Source organism: Anguilla rostrata, chromosome 19, assembly GCF_018555375.3.
Source record: "Anguilla rostrata isolate EN2019 chromosome 19, ASM1855537v3, whole genome shotgun sequence".
Lineage (NCBI taxonomy): Eukaryota > Metazoa > Chordata > Actinopteri > Anguilliformes > Anguillidae > Anguilla > Anguilla rostrata.
The window spans coordinates 6,416,522-6,425,821 of record NC_057951.1 but is presented as its reverse complement, the minus strand read 5'-3'; positions in this window follow the sequence as shown (position 1 = coordinate 6,425,821).

Sequence of the window (9,300 nt, the reverse complement as noted above, 5' to 3'; positions counted from 1 at the left end):
TGGGTGTTTGTTTGTGTGTGTTGTCGTGTGTGAGGTGTGGAGAGACAGGAGAGACGGTGTGTGTGTTGTGGGTGTATGAGAGAGAGACAGTGTGTGTGTGTACATGTACGTGTGCGTGAAAGAGAAAGAAGAAACTGTTAGAAAGGAATAAAGAGAGAGGAGAGACTGCATGTATGTGTCTGTGTGTGTGCTGGTGCATATATATTTGTGTGTGTGTGCATATATGTGCGTGTGTGCATGTGTGAAAGAGAGAGAAAAGATGTGTGTCTGTGTGTGTGTATATATAAATGTTGTGGTGTGTGCGTGTGTGTGGAGAGAGAGAGAGAGAGGAGAGAGAGAAGGAGAGGAGATTGTGTGGAGAGGAGAGGTGTGGTGTACGTGGATATATAAGTGCCTGTGTGTTAGAGAGAGGTGAGACTGTGTGTGTATGAGAGAAAGAGAGAGAGACTGTGTATATGTGTGTGTGTGGCATGTGTGTGAGAGACAGGAGACTGTGTGTGTGTGTGTGTGTGTGTGTGTGTGTGCGTGAGAGAGCAGAGATGGCGTGTGTGTATGAGAGAAAGAGAGACCGTGTGTATGTGAGAGACAGAGAAAAAGAAAGACAGGAGAGATTGTGTGTGTGTGTTTGCATATATATGTGTGTGTGCGTGTGGGAGAGAGAGAAGAGACTGTGTGTCTGTGTTGTTCGTGTGCGTGTGAGAGACAGGAGAGACTGTGTGTCTGTGTTTGTGCGTGTGCAATGCACATGTGTCTGTGTGTGTGCGTATGTGGCAGAGGAGAGTCTTCTGCGTGTATGTGTGTGTGTGTGTCTGAGTGTGCGTGTTTGAGAGGGAGAGTGAGAAGAGTCTTCTGTGTTGTCTGTGGGTGAGAAAGAGAGAGGAGAGACTCTGTGTATGTGTGTGTGTGTGCGCAACCATATTCATCAAACAAAACAGTACCCTTTCTGCAGCAGTATGTGGCCTGGGCATTGAATGAAAATAACAACAATATATACTCACAATCAGACCAAGTTCATAAAATATATAAATATTTCATGTAACAATCCACAAGTCTCTATATCTACAAATGGCACAATTTCACATCCATTCAATTTACATCCAGGCACGAAACAGGGCTGTCAGTTGTGACCACTACTGTACGTACAACATACACTATACGTACAGTACTTATATTTGACCACAGTAATAATAAGACGGTATGAAATCTGGAATGTCTGGAACATAATGATGGAATAATGCCTGACACGACAGATGCAACATTTAGCCAAATCCGTACATTAACTGTAAGCTGTAGTCACAAAAATATCAGACCAATCAATTCAGCCAAGGAAACCAGCTATCTATTGCTGCTAACTGAAGTGCATCACTGTAAACATGCCTGCTATCCAATTTATATAAATTAGAGGGACAGCCAGAGAAAGCAAACATGCCTGCCATCATGTTTAGTTAGCTAAACTGACAGTGGCTTACAACGAGAATGATTTAAACAAAAAACTCTCTCAAAAGACTTGCATACTTCACGACGTGACCAGAAGCATTAAACATTAGCCACATTAACAGGAGTGGAGTGGCATGGCTGCTTACAACAAACTAGTTCGCTCACGTTAAGTAGCTAGTTGGCTATCTAGTTAATGTTATCTACACAGCTCGCTAGCTTACTCATTTATTGATGCAATGTAAGGACAACATCGGACATCAAAGAGAAGTGTATTTCCAAGTAAAGTTCCAGTTAGCTGGCAACCATTACACAGTTAACTTTGGTTTGCAACAAAACATGTATTTACCTTTCGGTCGAGCACTGTTGTTGTGCAGCACATGGCCTTTCGAAGTCCAACGTCAGATCCGATTTAGCAATCACAACTACTTATTGACTACAAATCCCATGCTTTCAAAAATACAAATAATGCGTCACGGTTGGTCAAAATCCATTGACTAGTTGCAGAGAACTAGTCAATGGATAGGGCTCCCTCCGGTGGACATAAAACGCATTTGCGACAGAGTATCCGGTTGTCCGCGCACCTGCCATTAATCACTGTTTACGCACCGAAAACACAGCTGCGTTTGCAAATGGAATAATAATTAGAACTCAGGCCGATTAAGGCAATACTCAAACTTGAGAAGTTGTCACGTAAACAGCTTTTTTATTATCTTAATTTTGGCAAGGTATAAATCTGATAAAACATTACTGGATTAATACACCAACATATTTTCTCAATCCTTCAATTTACTGACGCACATGAACGTATTATTTCTGCTTTCTAACATTGAACGTGCGAAAGGTCACCAGAAGCAGTGAACTTGATGTTGTTTGTACATCTAAATGCCGGAAGAATGATGAATACAGTTTAAGACAAGATTAAGGTTGATGCACTGTGGGTTAAATCGATGTTTATAGGTGGTAGGGAAACGTCCATAATGGCAATGTGGGAGTGTTAAACATGTTATTATAATATGTAAATATACATAGGTGTCACCATCAATAGGTGTCACCATTATCTTGATTTGATTTTGAATTTGTTTTCTTTTATTTTTTTAATGCTTGTTTTAACTGGGCCCAACTTTGTTTACAGGAAGGTGTAGTTTACAGGGTAGTGTACCAGTAGAATCAGTGCAGGGAGCGACAGGTTAATGATTAGTTAATGTCTCTGCTGGACAAAAAATGGTATTACAGCAGAGCTCGTCAGATTAAGAAAGTAACTGCACTCTTGTTATGTTCCAAGATTATTTTTAGTATGGTTGTTAAATGTATGAAGTTTTTTAATGCTGCGCACAATGAACCTTCTAGGAATAATAAATATCTACTGAAACTAAAACTGTGCTTATTGTGTATTTCTTATCGAGCAATGACAGCGCAACTTTCAAAGATGAATAAAATTGCAGAACATACACTCAGTTACCTTTCATTAATTAAATGAAAATAATGTGCATTTACAAGCCCTGTCCCCAGCACACATCCACCACACTTTATGAAAACACAGGAGATCAGTGTTCTCTGAAGTGTAGGACCGGCTAGATTAACCATCTCATTTTTAATCACGGTGGAGGAAAACCTTCAAAGGCATCATTTTAACCAACTACTTAACATCAGGCACACCTGTCACCTTTGTCTTTTGTTCTTGTGTGTTTCTGTGGTCACGTCATCTTCTATCTACTGTAGAACACTCAGAATCGCATAGGAGACATTGGCACTGAAGCAATGCGTGTAGTCTTACCTTCTGTGCACTGCTGGAACCAGAGCGACCACCACGATGATGGTGGTGTGGTGGCACTGACATGGGGTCTGAATGCTGAGGTTGAAGGTTTGAGCCCTGTTTCTTCTATTTGCTCTCTTCCATTTTTGAGGACTCACCTTCTTGATTTCCCCGCAGGAAGGACAAGGGAGCACATGAAACTTACGGTGGTGCAGAGGAATGGTCCTTGTTTCACAGACGAAAGGGCTGGGGTTCAATCCCTGCTTTCCCCTTTCAGTTTGGGAAGCTTTTGTCTGTTGTGCTGTTTAAGTGTGCGAAAAAATGACTGAGGCATGCGAAGGACTCTGTGGCGTAGAAGGTTAGACCGATCCTCAGGAGGTAGCGGTTGATGGTTCGATTCCCAGAGTGCCGCACCTGAGCAAAGTCGGTGAGAGTGAGAGTGTGTGGCTTGACTGGAGGGGGAAAAGTAGTGTGTAGTCCTTCATCAACCCATCATGGGGTTATACTACTTCATTGGGAGGATTTTGTGCATTTAATTGTACAGGCCCCACTCTCCACTAGTGCACTTCTACAGACAGTCCCCCATACAACTACTCAAATGAGTTTTAGTCATTTGACTGTAGAAAGGTAGAACTATATAAGACTGGCTGCAATAATACACTAATCTACACAAAACGTGGTGCGTGGAAACAAAAACAAACAAAGCCAAACTCAGTTAGATGCCCACAATACTACCCAGATGAGTACTGTGAGAAAAAAAAGTGATTTAATGGCATTAATAATGAAAAAACAAACTTTCAGCAACAATAAGGTATTTTAACAATGTATTGTGTATGTTCTAAACCAGTGGTCTCCAACCCTGGTCCTGGAGAGCTGCAGGGTCTGCTGGTTTTCATAGTGACTCTGCACTTCATGAATCAATTAGAGCAGTTGATTACACAGTTTACTCAACTCACCCGGTGTCTTGGGTCTCAACTGGGTGCTGATTTTAAGGTGAAAACAAAAACCAGCAGACCCTGTAGCTCTCCAGGACCAGGGTTGGAGACCACTGATCTATACAAATGACTCCGCTCTCATCCAAAGTGCTAGTGTAGCCAGCCTGGTTATTTTACAAAGAATAATGTAGCATAATGGTGACAGTGTAGTATAATGGGTAAGGAGCTGGTCTTGTAACCTAAAGGTCACAAGTTAACTTCCCAAGCAGAACCAGGTTGTACCCTTTTGCAAGGTACTTAAAGCTGCATTGCTCCAGTATTTATCCAGCTGTATAAATGGATGCAATGTAAAAAAGTTGTGTAAGTCGCTTTGGATAAGAGACTGCTAAATGCCTGTAATGTAATGTAATGTAAAAGCACAGAAGGGTAAATGTCTGCTCATCACACAAGCTGAGGATTCAGACCCAGAGGAAGCCACACCCTGCACTGTACCCACCACGGTACCCAGCATGCCCTGCGCTGCCCCCACTTCTCCCCGAAATGACGCCCGACACAGAAGGGAGACCCTGGCCCTGCTTCAGATGGAGCTTGCAGAGTTTAGAGAGCTCGCTCTGGCCAGGCTCCCTCTGAGGCACATCTCCATCTGCAGTGACAAGAGCACAGAGAACAGCATTACATTACATTGCAGCACATGCATTTAGCAGAAACTTCTAGATTTACACAACTTTTAGATAGCATTTACATTGCATTCACTAATACAGCTGATATATTGGAGCAATGCAGGTTAAGTACCTTGCTCAAGGGTACAACGGCAGTGTCCCACCCGGGAATCAAACCTGTGACCTTTAGGTTACAAGACCTGGCTCCTTACCCATTATACTGCACTGCTGCCCTTTCTCGCGTGGTCAAATCCACACTGCCGCCACTGACCGATGTCCCCCTTCATGTCATCTGGGACATCAACACGGAGATCGCCAGAGGCTGCGCTGCGCTTCCCAGCATGCACCTGGCCCGTCGCTCCACCATTGGCCCCTGGTACCTCTACAATGGGCTGCGTCTAAACAAAGAGGGTGTGGAAAAAGTCTTCACTAAAACGCTAAAAGAAGTGGCACTGGGACGCAACCCATCAGCACCTCCCCCCCCAGTTCCCCACAGCCCCCCCAGAGTGCACACCCGCCGACACAAGCCCAGCTACGCCGGCCTGGGGCCCTTACGATGGCCCCTGTCCTACTCGCCCTGGCCCCTGTCCCACTCGCCCTGGTCCTGTCCTAACGGCCCTGGCCCCTGTCCCAACCGCCCTGACCCCTGTCCTACCTGCCCCTCCACCTTAGCTAGGTGAGATCACACACCTCCTCGGCGTCCTTTGTGATAGGCTGCTGAACTAATATGAGCTTATGAATACATATCAATTTTAATCAATTTAATCAATTCCAATTTGAATTGAACTATAAAAATACTAAATGACAATATCAGCATAAATGATTAAAGTAGTATCTTGTTATCAACAATGCATTTTGTTTCACTGAAAATACATAAATGTTGATCAATGTTGTTTTATGTAAAATGAGTTCATTCCAAATCAGCCATAGGAACATACAGGGTCTGTGGTCCTCTGTGTTTGGGCTGAAAAGCACGGGCCCAGAATTCCTCAAAAACATTTCTAACGATGGCATTTTGATTTTTGTTGAAACTTGGTGCCGAAAAGATGCCCTCATCCACAGTGCCCATGGTTATGACAAAATTATAGTGCCCTCTATAAAATTAAGAACAGTACGACAAGGCAGACTCAGGAGGAATACTGGCGTGGTACAAAGCGGAACTTGCAGAACACATGACAGTTACTAAAAAAGAACAATCTCACTTATGGATATAACTGAATAAAGAAAAGGCGGATTGGGAAAATAATACATACCTGTGTGCAAGCTTACGATGGCCCACATTAATCTCCATACTATAATGAGCAGTTTTTTTAACACTCTGCATATTTCTTTTAACAGAAATATGCCATTTCCAGGCCCAGGGAGATGTGTGACAGTGTGGGGATTTTAACACCAGAACAGGGACAGAACCGGACTGTATCGACACACAGGGAAACATTCATGTGTTTGGAAACACCCCCCTATACCTCACACCAACCGCTATGAAAAAGAAATAACCCCAGACAATATAATAAATAAGAACGGTAGAGAGTTAGTGCATCTCTGTCAAGCCACAGGTCTGTATATCCTTAATGGCAGGATCAGAGGGGACTCTTTAGGAAGGTTCACTTACTGCTCAGCTCTTGGGACGAGTGTTGTTGACTACGCCGTCACTGACATGGACCCCTCCTCCACCAGCGCATTCACTGTCAGGCAACACACCCCCATTTCAGGCCACAACAAATTCAGGATATTTCTGAAAAGAACTGGAGACTGCAGAAATTAATACACACAGTCCTGTAAGCTGTATAATCTTAACCAATAATACAGATGGGCTGAAACAAGTGCAGAGAAATTCACCAAAGCAAAGAGATTAACGGAATTAATTAACTATTAACAGAAAATGCTCAAAGAAACCTAAGAATATTATCAAATCATAAACATAACAACTCAGATACACTCCACGGGTACTGTCAAGATCTAAAAGAAATCAAAAATACCCTAAAATAGAAAAAAATAAATGACATACATAAAACATTTAACGATATTGAAGAATCCAGTTCTGGGATTTGTGCATCAATTTCAGCACAGAAAAACAACAAGAATTAGCCACTAGTGATGGAGCTATTTTGGAACAATACTTTGAAAATCTATACTGTGAAATTAGTCAAAAAACACATATTACGATTAAAGAATAGCTAAATAAATTGGGATCAACTGTAAATGAATGTCAAAATCCACTTGATAAACCAATAGAGACTGAGTGTGAGAGAGGAGAGACTTTGTGTCTGTGTGTGAGAGAGAGAGAAAGGAAAGATTGTGTGAGAGAGAAGAGACTGTGTGTCTGAGTGTGTGTGTGTGTGTGTGAGAGAGAGAGAGAGAGAGAGAAAGACAGAGTCAGAGTAAATAAACATTCTTTTAACAATCCACACGTCTCTATATCTACAAATGGCATAATTCTCATCCATTCAATCTACATCCGGGCACAAAACAGGGTTGTCCTTTGTCACCACTACTACTTAAGCTAGCAGTAGAACCACAAGCCTGCAAAATCAGAATATTAGATTCCACCACCAGTTTACAAATCAGCAATCAAGAATACAAACTATCCATGTATACAGATGACATAATATTGTATAAATCAAAGGTTCCAGAATGCAAACCTTCTGTATGTGCTTAGGAATCACAAACAATATAACAACTGCTAGGGGTATCAGTCTAATGGGGATTATGCAACAGACAGGCCTAATAGCAAAATGGCAACTCTAATCATGCCTCCGTCTTTCTGCTGCCGCGGAATACACACGCCGAAGACAGAAAGCACAAAAGCAAGTGAGCCCTCTGCAGCGCTGCTCAGAGGACGCGACCCCGGACCCTGCCGAGTATTGTGATGTCACAATCGACTCAATTAGTTTTTGGATCGATACACATGTGCCAAGCAACAGAGCTGAAAACAGCCCGACCAAAAGCCTTCAATAGAAACGTGAAAGATAAACTCGGTGCGCGTTCAACTGCTTTCAAACCAGCCGACGGCTCCTTGTACAAAAAACCTGATCTTGAGAAAAGTATCAGGGTTGCCAAGTAACAGTACTAACAGAAACTAGAATGCCAGTTAAGTGCACAGGGCCCTGGGCGACCGCGGAAAGGCTTAGGAGCTGTTGCCAGTCGAGGACATTTATCACTCCAGTGTGAACGACTCCAGCCATCCAGCCTCTGAGCTGTTTGCCCCCTTGCGGACAGGGAAACGATAGCAGTTTATTAAAGGAGTAACATGGTGATTGAATGTGACACTTGCCAGTTGTCTTTAGGCACAAACAAAACAAATGTGCAATAATTTTATTATTCAGTAATTTAAATGTATTTAAAACGTATTTTTCTAAGCCTAAATTCCCCACTATAAAAGTTCACCCGAACTGTCTGGGCGTGGTAATGAGGACTGTCAATTAGCTATGATTGACAGACCGTGCCCCGTTACCATACCTACCTCCATGATACGCGCTCATCTTGGGAGACCGAATGTTCACAAGCTAGCTAACTTAGTATATGAAGTATCGAGAGCTAAGGACGTTGACTTATATCCAATAATAATTTTTGCTAGCTAGCTAGACAAGTTAAGCTAAAAACACAACTATAACGTCCTTATGAAAGCAAACTAGCTAACGTTATCGATAACATTACATTATGAAAGCAAACTACATAGCTAGCTAACTATAAATGAATATAACCAACCAGAGGTAGTCTAATAATCCTTAAAAGGCACTCTAATAAGTGAACCTAACGTTAGTCACAGACGATACCAGTCTATTAAGGCTACCACCAGCCGCCTGCGCCATAGCTTCTTTCCCACCATGGTGCGTAGTCTCAATAATAATCACTAGTGCATTTTACTCAGTAGTAGTAGTGTCTGTCACATTGCTTTTTTGCACATAGAGATTATTCCTATTTTTCCACAATACCTTTTTTTTTTTTAAATTTACATCTAATATCTAATGCCTGCTTTTTTCTATTTTGTGTAATGTCTGTATTGTAGATTGTTTTAAAAAAATCTTTCTCTTTTAAGCTCTACTCACCCCAATTCCAATTCACTTCCTACAGAATATGGCAGATAAACTTGAGCCAAACTGAACTGATGTCTGATATTAGTGTGATAACGTTTTTCATTAAATAAATGAAATAATTTTTTAAAAATGTGATTCGTCTTTACTCAGTTTGCCTTTGTCTAATATTACATTTTGTCTAAAGACCTGGAACTAAAGATCTAAGCTATAGAAAGCTTAAACATTGTTTCACCTTTGTATCTTACTAGTTAACTTCATGAAAATAACGAATCAATTTTTTCTCATGCTAGCCAATGGAGCGTTAAATAATAGGGCAGGTAGCAAGAAACAAGATACATTTATGTTGGACTATACTTTGTAAATAGCAACCATAGAAGACTTGTACGTGACAAAATACTAAAGTATAAACTAAAGCATTAGCTAACATTTACGAGGTGGGCAAGTTACATCCATACTCATTAACTGATTGCTATCTAGCT